This window comes from Triticum aestivum, chromosome 1B, assembly GCF_018294505.1.
Source record: "Triticum aestivum cultivar Chinese Spring chromosome 1B, IWGSC CS RefSeq v2.1, whole genome shotgun sequence".
Classification (NCBI taxonomy): domain Eukaryota; kingdom Viridiplantae; phylum Streptophyta; class Magnoliopsida; order Poales; family Poaceae; genus Triticum; species Triticum aestivum.
This window is the reverse complement of record NC_057795.1, coordinates 302,051,492-302,066,316: the sequence shown is the minus strand read 5'-3', so window position 1 is coordinate 302,066,316 and position 14,825 is coordinate 302,051,492.

Genomic DNA, 14,825 nt, shown 5'->3' with positions numbered 1-14,825 from the left:
ATAGAAGTAGCACAAAAACTTTTTTTAGTGTAGGATATTCCTTGCTCAAGCCTGCCTACTAGAATCGCCATTGCTTGAAAGGAAAAGTGAATGAAAAACATAGGAATTGGAAAGTTTCCTATGGTACTACTTTTCATGAATTTGGTGCAAAGGACTGGAGCAAAGGAAAACTGTAGGATTTGTTCCTTTAGTGTCTCCTTGAAAGAAAAACCATAGGAATTCTAACTTCCACTTCTCCTCCTTTTCATATTCCTATTTATCAAGCACAAGACTAAGAGATAGTAGCATAATAGCATTATAACCGTACATTTTCTTGTGGGTTGACTTAATCTCACCATGCTTTTTTGCATCCTGTGATCTTCCAATTGTTGTGAATCAAACACCCAGATTGGCAGAAATCCTGTGTTTTAAAATTCTCTGTTTTGCACGTGCATTCCTATCCTATTCCTGTCTATTTCCTATCCCTGCATTGTTAGAATCCTCAAACTCAAACAAGCCCTTACTCAATTACTTCTGTTACAGATATGTGTCAAAGAAAACCTTTGTGTGGTTTGTCCTGCTCCGACGGCGCTGTGTTCCACCCCAGCTCAGCTGCTCCAACGACGGAAGGGTTCACCACAGCAGGGATCCGCTCTCCAGACTGTCTTTTGCCGCCTCAGATCTTCTTCCCCGTCGCCGGCAGCCAGGACAACTGCATTACCATCATCAACTGAGCAGATGACCTTGAGGACTACACGGGTCCGCAAGAGATGTCGCACTCTTCTGTGTCTGCTTACATTATGCGCCGCTTAATATGATGGAATGCTACATTATCATCGTGTTCACCTATTAGACTCCGAGTCAGGTCCAAACTAATGCTGAAACTTGAGTTTTTAAATGGTTGTGGGGTACATATTGGGGCAGCAATCAGTACTATCTGTCTACTATCTGGTTAATCTCCGGTGTCTACTATGAGTTTCATGTTGGGTGCAAACAAACATTAAAGGAGCCATTATCTGTATTTTTTAACTAAAGCTATTATCTGCCTGCTATCATTGGTTTTGGGTCTATCCATAGTTTGCTACCATCACTCTAGATTTGTGCATGCACCCCTTACATAATCTCACTTTGTTTTATTCCTATGCATGCTAGTTATTGTACACAATGGTACTGATCATGTAGAGCAAAAGAGATGAGCCTTGCGTGGCAATAAAATTTCATGCAGACGTTGTTCCATGGTGGGCGCAAAAGTAGCCCCCCTCCACCCATTTCGTATCGTAATCAAGAGGAAGATAACTGTTTTGAGGGGGATTCAGAAGGAGAAGACCACTCCTATTTACCCCATGAGGTCTTTGCTCTAACTTGGCATGCTGATGTTGGTAATATCATGCATATGGTGCCTTGCATTTCTTACTGTATACATTAAAGATGTCATCTGCTTAGTTTAGACATGCTTTGTGTCAATGCCATCTGTTTAGTTTCTTTATCGTATATGTGAATCATGCAATGCCATCTTGTATAGCTAGGCATCATATATGTGAATTTTGCAATGCCACCCTAGTTAGCCAGTCATCTTATATGTGAATTATATCATGCCATCATTTTTTTATTATGTGTTAAATTTGTCAACAATTTTAGTACATTCAATTACTCTTCCTGTGCATCAGCCATTCATCACGGTCATGGTAAAATCTGGAGTGGAAACAAGGTCTTCAAAGCAGACAATGCTATCGGACGAAGTGCATGTCTTGCTGGTTACCGATAGCTCTTCAGAGGAGGATTCGGAGGCAGATGACCAGTCCTATTACCCCCCTGAGGTGTATGCTCAAACTTGGCAGGGTTATATTACTCATATAATGCATATGTTGTATTGCAATGCTTAGTTTTTACATCATATAAACAATATTGAATGCCATCTCCTTAGTTGACACATTGTCGGTGTCAAAACCGGCGGATCTTGGGTAGGGGGTCCCGAACTGTGCGTCTAGGCGGATGGTAACACGAGATAAGGGACACGGTGTTTTTACCCAGGTTCGGGCGCTCTCGATGGAGGTAAAACTCTACTCCTACTTGATTGATATTGATGATATGGGTAGTACAAGAGTGGATCTACCATGAGATCAAGGAGGCTAAACCCTAGAAGCTAGCCTATGGTATGATTGTTGTAATGGTTGTTGTGTCCTACGGACTAAAACCCTCCGGTTTATATATATACCGGAGAGGGCTAGGGTTACACAGATTCGGTTACAATGGTAGGAGATCTACATATCCGTATCGCCAAGCTTGCCTTCCACGCCAAGGAAAGTCCCATCCGGACACGGGACGAAGTCTTCAATCTTATATCTTCTTAGTCTTGGAGTCCGGCTGACGATGATAGTTTGGCTGTCCGGACACCCCCTAGTCCAGGACTCCCTCAGTAGCCCCTGAACCAGGCTTCAATGACGATGAGTCTGGCGCGCATATTTTTCGGCATTGCAAGGCGGGTTCCTCCTCCGAATAATTCATAGAAGATTGTGAACACCAGGATAGTGTCTGGCTCTGCAAAATAATTTCCACATTCCACCGTAGAGAGAATAATATGTACACAAGTTCAATCTGCTGACGTATATTGTGGCATGACGTCATACCACCACCAAGCTTTTACTTGAATCATTTTTTATTATACCACCTCAGCGCATTTAGCGAAGCGGTTTCCTTGGCACGTCTTGTCGAAGCAGAGATCATGTTCCCCTTATTCCGGGATTCCCATCAATACGGACATGGGTAACCCAACCGCGCCATTGATGGTGGCGCTTGGGAGATAAGCGAGTTTTACCAGGCCGGTGGGGATGCATAGTCTTCGTCCGCCTATATATAAGGGGATAAGGATCCACCTTTCACCTATGCCTTCTTTCTCCTTTGCTTATCCATCTCCGCGCACTCGAGCTCCAGCGCCCAAGTTCGCACATCCCGCCTCAACCCTCTCCAGCCATGTCTGGAGCGGGAGGCAAGTGGTTGGCCTCCTCCGTTACGGAGGAGCATATCGCAAAGCTGCGCGGCGCCGGATACCTTTCCAGCGACATCGCGCACGGGCTGCCTGACGAGGGGCAGCTCATCCCCACCCCCAGGCCCCATGAGAGGGTCGTATTCCTTCCCCACTTCCTCCGCAGACTGGGCTTCCCACTTCATCCCTTCGTCCGGGGGCTCATGTACTACTACGGCCTGGATATCCACGATCTGGCGCCGAACTTCATCCTCAACATCTCGGCGTTTACCGTCGTGTGCGAGGCCTTCCTCTGCATCCTACCTCACTTCGACTTGTGGCTCAAGACCTTCAATCTCAAGCCGAAGGTGGTGAAGGGCGCTCAAGCGGAGTGCGGAGGCGCCATGGTGGGCAAACTTCCTAACGTCACCTGGCTCGAGGGGGCTTTCGTGGAGTCCATCAAGGGATGGCAATCGGGGTGGTTCTACATCACCGAGCTGCGTGACCCTAAATGGGCAGCGCCCCCCGAGTTCAGATCTGGTATCCCCATGCAGCTCACCTCCTGGAAAGAGAAGGGCTTGCTATGGGGCAGTTCGGAGGAGCTGACAGGACTTCAGTCCTGTCTCCAGACCTTGGTGAACAAGAAGCTTAGGCTTGTCAATGTGATCCAGGTCATGCTCGTCCGCCGGATTCTCCCCTGCCAACAGTGGGCCTTCAATTTGTGGGAGTTTGATCCGGCACAGCACCGGACCCTGAGCGGGCTCTTCGACACGACGTACGAAGCTACCTGGAAGGTGCTGTTCAAGGGCGAAGAAGCCCCTGCGTCCGCGACGGAAGACCGCGGATTCAGCACCAAGCGCCCGGCCGGCGAGATAAGCTTTATTATCCTCTATGGGACACTTATTTTCTTTCATAGTTTAATTCTATGTGGGATCTAAAACTCCCAATGCCTTTGACAGGACTAGCAGAGGACGTCCGGACAGGTAGACTGCCCGGCTCCCCTTCCCGAAGACCCAACGGACGCCTGTTTAACGGGGCTGCTAGTCCTGACACTTTATGTGGTGCCGGAGAAGAAGGCCAAGAAGAAGGCCACGGGAACTCGAAGAAGTTCCCGGCGCCAGGTGATATCGGACTCATCGTCCGATGGCTCCGAGGCGGACTCCTCCTCCGAAGACGAGGAGGAGAAAGAGGACACTCTCCCGGAGGAGGGAGAGAGGAAAAGGAAGGCTTCCCCAACGGGGGAGGCTGAAGGGTCCAAGAGGGGAATGACTCTTCCCCCGAACAGCTCCGCCAATGCCAACGTTGGCGATGAAGAGTGGCCCTCAAGGGCCAGGCCTACGGCAAGATCGTAAGTATCCGGATTCCTAAATGATTTATAATTTCTCTTTTGTGTCACATAGTGTCCTTCTAATGCCACAAACTGCCTGTAGTCCGGCCGATGATGATCTTCCCGCTTCGTCGAGCGGGTCCTTGGCTCCGTCGGACGTGGATTCCATTCCGACTGCCTCCACCCCTCGTGATGCGGACGACGCCGAGGTGGGATCCCAGGAGGGGACCCATCAGGAGGAGGCTCCGGAGGTGCCGCAAGGCAGCCTCCCGGACTTTGCGCCGGACTCCATGCCGGAACCTGCAGTGGTTCCGAAGTCCGGCAGGTGGCCCCTTCGTAAGAAGGGCAAGACCGTGACGCCGGCAGCCTCCGTCCAACCGGAGGCGCCGGACAACTTGATGGAGGCGCTTAACGGCGCTTCCATCGAGGAAGAACACCACACCATCATGAGTGCGGTGATTCAGAAGGTTCAGCTTGCCAAGAGCGGGCTGACCGAAGCCTGCAGTAGCCTTCTAACAGGCTTTGAGATAAGAAGATTAAAATATGTAATGTAATACCGCATAGACAGTAGCCCCTGATGCTCGGTTCGGTGTTCGGAAATAAAAACCAGATTCAGTATCTAAAAAAGAATACGCAGGAGTGCTAAAAATTATGTCAAGATGGGTTTGCAGGCTGTGCTGCTGACCTCTGCCGCACTGACTGTGGAGGTCGGTGCTTTGAAGCAAGACCTCGAGCAGTCTGAGCAAGAGCTCGGCCTTGCCAAGAGGCAGCTCGAGGACAAAGAAGGTGAGTAACACCACTTTTAAGTTTGTACCTTACAGAAAAGGATTTTGGTTGCAATAGAAATAACAAGGATAACATGGGTATTGCAGGGGCCACGAACGAGGTGGCGACCCTGAAGGAGGCCGTGTCCGCGGCCAAACGCAATGCAGCCACGGAACGAGCAGAGCACGAGAAGCAGGAGACGCGAGTGGCGGAGGTGCGGCAAGAGCTCCAGGCTCTCATGGAAAAGCATGAGAGTTTGGAGCACGACTCGAAGACTCGAGACTCCGAGCTTGCCTCGGCTCTTGAAAGTGCCAAAGCCGCTAAGGCCGAGGCCCATAAGGCCCTCCAGGAGATTGAGGAGGTGAAGAAAATAGCGGCGGGTAAGGCATTTTTCATGCAAAGCAAGCATGTGAATGTAAATTACCTGTTACTTACCTGAATTCGGAGCTCTCCAGGGGCATTTGCAGATCTGCCTCGCAGTGTGTCTGATGCCGCCGCATTCTACCGGGCCGAGGAGGGGAGCTCAACGGAGAAGGTCTTCTGGTCTCAGTACGTTGAGGCCGGACACCCGGTGCCCCCTAGCGACCAGCTGAAGCAGCTGGTCGAGCTCCACAAGGTAGCCGAGCAGGCCATGAAGGGCCTCATGCCTGGGAGCTACTTCGGCCTCGTGCGGCGGCTGGTGGATGCGTGCCCCTGGGTGGAAGTCATCAAGCGCTCCGCCTGCGTTGAAGGTGCCCGTCGGGCCCTTGCCCGCGCAAAGGTGCACTGGGGCAGGCTGGATGCTGAGAGGCTTATCACGGACGCGCCGCCGGCAGGCAAGTAGTATCTTACGCCCGAAATGTACTATAAGAGTGTCGTGAAGGGTGCCCGCAAGATTGCGGAAGAGAGCCCCAAAGATGTAATTACTGAGTAAACTCGCAATGTGTTATCCCGTGCGCTGAAAACTTTGTTCATATGCGCTAAGTAACACTTATTGATTTAAAATATTACCTTCTGTGCGGCCGTTTATAAAATCTGAGAGATGGCAAGTCGTCGGCTTCAGCCCCCATGCCACGTGTGCTGGGGTGTTCGGGATAAACTTGAGCGCTCTTGTTCCCATTTTTGGGTCCATCTAGGGAGGCGCTCAACACGGCGAACAAGGCAACCGGACTTATAATGCTTGAACACTCTCACTTAGCCATAGAATTCTATAATTTTAAATTTCGGCGAAGCCCCTAGTATTCGGAAGACCGAGTTCGGGGTGCTATCCACGCCTGGGCCGGACACAGCCGGTTCCTCGCTCGAAGCGGCATAAGTCTTTAAGGACTCGAAAAGACCTCTCGAACAGCGACTAGTCTCTCGCCTTATCATGACAGTCAGTTTTAGCTTTCTCCACTGAAGTGCTCGCCCAGCTCAACCGGGGCGCAATCGAAGTGGTTCTCCCAGTGCTACCTTAGCCGACGGAACGAAACGTAAGGTACCAAAACATGGGAGCCGGGCAAATCCAACTATTGACCCAAGACATGATTCGGAGCCGATGCATATAATGCTATAAGTTCGGGGTGCCGCACTTGTGAAAGTGTTCGGACTTATCACACCATAATGCGGGGAACATAAGCCCCTAGTGTATTTGGCTGTACCAAAATGTACGGGTGCAAGATGTCATTAATGAACATATATAAAAAAAGTAATGCAATTATAGGCAAAAAGTGCTGCATTGTTTATTCAAGGAATTCTGCTATGAGTGCAGGACGATACAAATAGTGCGGTAAGCAAGGGATTGGACTAATTAAACATGTCCCCCTCCAGGGGTGGGGCTGTGGACTGATGTATTTAACAAATTTAATGCTCATAATGGAGACCACCTGAGTGTTCGTCGTAGTCTTTGTCCCTCCCTGGCTGTTGCATCGTGAGTTCGGCAGATCTACTGCCGGACAGGGCCTCTGGTGAATGGAATCCTGTGGAAAAATAAAAAAAGGAAGAAAAAAAAGAGTGACACACTTGGGAGCCCCTGGTGTGGTTAAGCCGCACTCTGGGCCTTTCGTGGTCGTACCCCTCCCCCTATGCCCATGGTATCTCTAGGGCGTAATGATGTACGCGAAGAGCTGGTCTTGCAATCATGCAAGGGCTGGGGTTGGGGCCGCATTGCTACGCGTGCTTGGAACGTGCCAGGTGGTCATGGTTGATGTTACTCCAGGCGCGTTTGGCCATGTCCGGTCGTTTAACGGCCGGACTCGAAAATTGCCTTAAAAGGCTGCTCTGTACTTCTGCCGCGAGAGCCCCTGTGTGTTCCTCCGTTCGGAGGGAGTGTTCAGTATTTCCGTTGACCGTGATGACTCCACGAGGGCCTGGCATCTTGAGCTTGAGGTATGCATAATGCGGCACCGTGTTGAACTTTGCAAACGCCGTTCGTCCGAGCAAAGCGTGATAGCCGCTACGGAACGGGACTATGTCAAAGATTAACTCCTCGCTTCGGAAATTATCCGGGGATCCGAAGAGCACTTCCAGTGTGACTGAGCCTGTACAATTGGCTTCAACACCTGGTATGACGCCTTTAAAGGTCGTCTTTGTAGGTTTAATCCTTGAGGGGTCTATGCCCATCTTGCGCACTGTATCCTGATAAAGCAGGTTCAGGCTGATGCCGCCGTCCATCAGGACTCTAGTGAGGTGAAATCCATCGACGATTGGGTCTAAGACCAATGCGGCGAACCCACCATGACGGATACTGGTAGGGTGGTCCCTTCGATCGAAAGTGATCGGGCAAGAGGACCATGGATTGAACTTCGGGGCACCTGGCTCCATCGCGTATACATCCCTAAGTGCACGCTTCCGCTCTCTCTTGGGTATATGGGTTGCGTATATCATGTTTACCGTCCGCACTTGTGGGGGGAAACCCTTCTGTCCTCTACTACTTCGGCAGCCGGGTCTCTTCCTCGTCATCGCTATGTAGCCCCTTGTCATTGTTTTCGGCAATTAATTTGCCTGCCTGCTTGAATACCCAACAATCTCTGTTGGTGTGATTAGCTGGCTTTTCGGGGGTGCCATGTATCTGGCAAGAGCGGTCGAGTATTCGGTCCAAATTGGACGGACCCAGAGTAGTTCTTTTGAATGGCTTCTTCCGCTGACCGGGTTTAGAGCCTCTGAATCCGGGTTGACTGCCGTATCCTCATTGTTATCGCCGTTAACGCGGCGTTTGTTTTTGTTTCGACGCGACCTGCCAGTGTGGTCCTTAGTGTCCGGACTGCCAGCGTTTTTGCTGAGGTTGTTGCTGCGAGCTAGCCAGCTGTCCTCTCCCGCACAGAAGCGGGTCATGAGTGATGTGAGGGCTGCCATGGATTTCGGCTTTTCCTGTCCTAGGTGCCGGGCCAGCCACTCATCGCGGATGTTGTGTTTGAAGGCTGCAAGGGCCTCTGCATCTGAACAGTCGACGATTTGATTTTTCTTTGTTAAGAACCGTGTCCAGAACTGTCTGGCCGATTTGTCTGGCTGCTGAATTATATGGCTTAGGTCATCGGCGTCTGGTGGTCGCACATATGTGCCCTGGAAGTTGTCGAGGAATGCGGCTTCCAGGTCCTCCCAACACCCAATTGACTCCGCGGGCAAGCTGTTAAGCCAATGCCGAGTTGGTCCTTTAAGCTTGAGTGGGAGATACTTGATGACGTGGAGATCATCGCCGCGGGCCATATGGATATGAAAGAGATAATCTTCGATCCAAACCGTGGGGTCTGTTGTGCCATCGTAGGATTCAATGTTCACGGGTTTAAACCCCATGGGGATTTGATGATCTATTACTTCATCAGTGAAGCATAGTGGGTGCGCGGCGCCTCTATATTGAGCAATATCACGACGTGGCTCAAGAGAGCGTTGTCTGCTGTGTTCGGCCCGGCCGGAGTTGCTGTATCCAGCGTGACGGTAGTCGTCGTGGGTCGTGGGGCGCCCACGTGATCCGTAGATAGATCTGGATTGTCTTGCCTTGTCCTCCAATATATCCCGCAAGTCCGGCGCATTCACTCGTGGCTTCGTACTTTTCGAGCGATGTCGGGGTACGGTCCTGATGGAGGGCCTAGATGCCTCTCTGTCGCGGCCACGGGGTGGTCGATCTGCCGTATTGTGAGCTGGTGATGATGGTTTGTATTCTTCCTCCTCTAGTCGGGGGAGCAACTTGCGTTTTGGGTAACTTTTGGAGCGGCGTTCGAGTTCATACTCTTCGGCCGCGAGGACCTCGGTCCATCTGTCGGCCAGCAGGTCTTGATCAGCTTGAAGCTGCTGTTGCTTTTTCTTTAGGCTATTTGTCGTGGCTATAAGCCTGCGTTTAAAACGCTCTTGTTCGACGGGATCCTCTGGCACGACGAATTCATCGTCGTTGAGGCTTGCCTCGTCTCCGGAGGGAGGCATGTAGTTTTCATCCTCCTCGTCCGCCGCTCTCTCTCGAGGGCTAGCTTCCCCGTCCTCCTGTGCTGAATCTTGCTGGAGGGGGTTGTCTTCGGCACTCTCTGGGGTGTTATTATCTCCGGTGCTGGAATCTCCATTCTTACTGTGGCGGGATTTAGAGCGGTGCCGCTGACGTCGGCGCTTGGCCTTTTTCTTAGAAGAATTTGCCTCCTCTGCTTCTTCGCCGTCCCCATCCTTTGGGGTGTCCACCATGTATATGTCGTATGACGAGGTGGTCTTGCAGTGCCCTGTAGGCGCCGGTTCTTGATCGTCTCCGGCATCGTTGTCCATACCGTCGATGTCTTCGGAGTCATAGTCTAGCATGTCGGTTAGATCGTCGACAGTGGCTATAAAGTGGGCGGTGGGTGGGCTTTGAATTTCTTCGTCTTACGCATCCCAACCATCCTGACCGCAGTCCGCCCAGGGTTCTCCTGATAACGAGAGATGCTTTAGCGAATTTAGGATGTCGCCAAAGGGTGAGTGCTGAAAGATGTCCGCGGCGGTGAACTCCATGATCGGCGCCCAATCAGATTCGATTGGCAGGGGCGCAGGAGGTTCGGAGTCCGGCAAGGAGTCCGGCGTCTCGGAGTCACGAGCTTTATAAGGGACAAGGTCAGTATTCGGCTCCATCGCCGTAGAAGTTGCAGCTCCCGAGGTGGTGTCCAGCCACCTGTCCTCGATCTGTGCAGTCTGCTCCGAACTATGGGTCAGAGCGTACTCGTGTGCGGCCCCCAGGGCACTGTCTGGTGGCAGACCTAAATCATGCCCATCGTGATAGCGCGGCACGCTCGGCTGTGGCTCGAATCCGTCGAAGATCAAGTCTCCGCGGACGTCGGCCATGAAGTTTAGGCTTCCAAACCTGACCTGATGGCCAGGGGCGTAGCTTTCGATCTGCTCCAGATGGCCAAGCGAATTGGCCCGCAGTGCGAAGCCACCGAATACGAAGATCTGTCCGGGGAGGAAAGTCTCACCCTGGACGGCATTGTTGTTGATTGAAGAAGCCATCAAGCCTATCGGTGACGACACAGAGGAACTCTCAATGAAAGCACCAATGTCGGTGTCAAAACCGGCGGATCTCGGGTAGGGGGTCCCGAACTGTGCGTCTAGGCGGATGGTAACATGAGACAAGGGACACGGTGTTTTTACCCAGGTTCGGGCCCTCTCGATGGAGGTAAAACCCTACTCCTGCTTGATTGATATTGATGATATGGGTAGTACAAGAGTGGATCTACCACGAGATCAAGGAGGCTAAACCCTAGAAGCTAGCCTATGGTATGATTGTTGTAATGGTTGTTGTGTCCTACGGACTAAAACCCTCCGGTTTATATGGATACCGAAGAGGGCTAGGGTTTGCACAGAGTCGGTTACAATGGTAGGAGATCTACATATCCGTATCGCCAAGCTTGCCTTCCACGCCAAGGAAAGTCCCATCCGGACACAGGACGAAGTCTTCAATCTTGTATCTTCATAGTCTTGGAGTCCGGCTGTCGATGATAGTTCGGCTGTCCGGACACCCCCTAGTCCAGGACTCCCTCACACATCGTATATGCAATTGCCCTCTGCTCACTTCCTTAGTATATAAATCATATATTTGAATTATGTCATGCCATGATGTTTACATAGACAGCATGTATCTGAATTATGGCATGCCAACCCATTTTCTAAAGACATAATATAGTTATATCATCTCATCCTGTTTACATAGTCATCATATTTTAAATTATGTCATTCTATCCGTGTATTATATCATGCCATCATGTTTACATCGACGGCATGTTTGTGATTTATGGCATGCCAACCACTTTAATAGACACATCATATAGTTATATCATGTCATCCTGTTTACATAGTCATCATATTTTGAAGTATGTCATTCTATCCTATTTAGTTAGCCATCATACATGTGAAATTGTGTCATGCTATCCTGTTTAATTAGCCATCATATATGTGAAATTATGTCCTACTATTCTGTTTGCTTAGACATCATAAATGTGAATTATTTCATGCTCTGTTTTCTTCCCTGCTATCCATTGCACCTGTCTATCTTACAATGTCTGTACATTCAATTACTTTTCTTGTTTATCAGCCATTTCAATTGGAGGGAGTGATGGCAGTATCTGTGGGAGTAAAAACACGGTCTTCAGAAAAGATCGTGCTACCTGTCGATGTAGATAGAACCACGGTTGTACTTTCCCAAGAATCAGCCCCACCACACATAACCCACACTCATGCAGATTGTACCCCTACCCAGTTGGACAGAGAACCAGCTACACCCCTTCTAACCCCAACCCCAGCAGATAGACATCCAGTTCTCGTTGACACAGCACCGTCTCCACCACAGAGCACCCAAACACGAGCAGTTAGTAAGGCAACTAAAGTGCCCAAATCACGAGGACCACCACTCCGAACCCGAAGTCAACGCTTAAAGCAGAAGAATAATTGTTCTCAGGTCAGGTTCCGTAGCTATGGTTAATACTACTTTGCTCTTGCATCACTGTATTTACTGATAGCAACCAATTTCAAATTTGAAGGATGCAATTGAAACTCCAATGGCGCAACAGGTATGTTTTAAACCTGTTTCTTCAACATGTTTGGCTGTTTGCTGTTGTAACTTGCTCTATGTTGATTTCAGTTTCAATTGAATAAATAGTTATGTTCTCATGCCATGCACATTACAAGTGTTGTTATTTCTGTGTAGTTTCCCACACTTATATGCTGTCTATGCTCCTTTGTCTTAAATAGATATGATTCAAACTGTATCTATCTTGATTTGGCAACATAAACTAGAATGATATAGACCATAAGTGACCATACTACATAGATATATGTTTGTTTCATGTTGTTATCCTATCCACCTGTCAGGACCCCGACTCAATGCCACATTGATCTAGCATGTAACACCTCATATCACTTTGCGGCCTCACGCACGGTATTCCCACGGGTGTCGCCTTACCTTTGCCCGGGACTGTTTGCGCCTTTTGGCACACGTATATGATAGTGTCGCTAGCATCCATATGATAAGGAGCCCGGGCTGACATGGCTAGTCGTAAACCCAAAGTGGCACAAACTTACAGGGACAGGCATCCATGACCCAACATCGAATGTGTCGGTCATCAGCGAGTGAATCCAGGCTGTAGCACTGGGCTAGCAGGACTCCGGTGAACCGGGTTGCAGCGGGCTAACAGGACTTTGGTATTCATCGCGTGACATTTCCCCGAAGGGACAGACACAGGAACGAAGAAGGACACATGCCGGCCAGCCTAAGTGTTCCGGAGCAGTAGCAAGCTACCATGGCTCAGTGAAAGCACTAGGAGACATTTCCCGGTAAGAGAGGCTACTAAGGATAAACAACTAGATAGTCAGATCCCACACATACCAAGCATTTCAATAACATACACACAATATGCTCGATATGTGCAAAGACAACATGGCATCACAACATGACTCTAGAACTCAAGTATTTTATTCAATAGGCTCCGAGGAGCGAGATATTACAAACATGGGTCTCACGACCCAACATTCAGAGCATACAAGTTAAAGCACAAGCGGAAGCTCAACATGTCTGAGTACAGACATCTACAAATGAAAAAGGCTGAGAAGCCTGACTATCTACTAGATCCTGCCGAGGGCACAAGATCGTAGCTGAGGTAACAAGCTAAACGTCGAAGTCCACACGGAACTACTAGCGAGACTGAAGTCTCTCTGCAAAAACGTAAAATAGGCAAACGTGAGTACAAATGTACCCAGCAAGACTTACATCAGAACTATCTACATATGCATCATTATCAACAAAGGGATGGTGGTGTTTAACTGCAGCAAGCCAGCTTTGACTCAGTGGCTATCCTGAACTACGACTGCAATGTAACTCTTTGAGGTGGCGCACACGAGTCCACATATTCACCATATCAATACAACACTATGGATCTGCTCCCATCTCCCTACGAGAACACCATCCATAGCACTCACTCTTATCTTGCGCATTTTAGAGTATCCACTTTCACTTGTCTATGAACTATACAGGCAACCCAGAAGTCCTTTACCGCGAACATGGCTATTCGAATAGATCATATTAACCCTGCAGGGGTGTACTTCTTCACACACGCTCTCGCCACTTACCGCCATGTACACGTCATGTATCTCGGCAACCTTCAAGCGGAAGCCTGGCGAGGGAGTTGGCCATGACCTGACTAACCACACAAGTCTCTAGTGCGGGTTTATTGCCTATTCGGGTTCCATCCGCAAGGAGATGCGGCCGGGGTGTCACTCACGGCCCCAAATGATGTGTGCAGGGTTCCCAAGCCCACCATCCGGGTGCCACTTGGTACACCGTGCCACTGCACCTAGTCTGTCCCAAGCCCACCTGTACCGGGTGCCACTTGGTAGACAACTAGCACTACCTACAAACACCAGAAACTAGTTGCAACTCCTGGACAGAGATCGAGTCGGTTAATAAGTCGAGAGAGTCAATTAAGGATCCCAATGTGAGGTAGTAGTTGTTCATGGATCACAAACACAGAACTCAGTTCCTAAGGACGGCTTCAATGAGACAACCCACCATGTACTCCTACATGGCCTCTCACCGCTACCTTTACCAAATCGTGTTCACACACTTAGCTCTCAACAGTAGGACATGTTCACACACCTCCAATTCATCCCCGATGAATCAGACCTGACACAACTCTAAGCAATTGCAGGCATGACAAACAAGCATGAATGAGTAGGCACATCAGGGCTCAAACAACTCCTACTAATGCTAGTGGGTTTCATCTATTTACTGTGGCAATGACAGGTCATGCAGAGGATAAAGGGGTTCAACTACTGCAGCAAGTAACAGTTGAAACGTTGTTGTCCTAATGCAGTAAAAGAGAGCAGGAGTGAGAGAGTGGGATTGTATCGGAATGAACAAGGGGGTTTTGCTTGCCTGGCACTTCTGAAGATAATATAGTTCTTCATCGGTGTCATCGAATTCATCGTCGGAACCAAGTCTATCGAGAGGGGACAAATAATGGCAACACAGAGAAAACACAATCAATGCAATGCAACAATATGATGCATGAATATGACATGGCAAAATGAGTGTGTTTTGGCTAATGCAACTTCGAACAGATTAAATGAAGTTGGTTTCAACCAAGGGTTCAAATTCAAACTCCATATGTGCTTATGTAAATGCCAATTATGCAAATTGCCATATACAGGAACCTTAGGTTGTTCAAACATGCATGAAAATGGTACAGATGGATAGATTAGATTTTTCTGATCATTTTTCATATATAACTTATTTCATTTGGAGTTACGGTTGATTTTCTATGAATTTTAGAAGTTTTAAACATTTTCTAGAATTACCTGAATAAGAATAAATCCAGTAAATGTTTTATTGCGTCA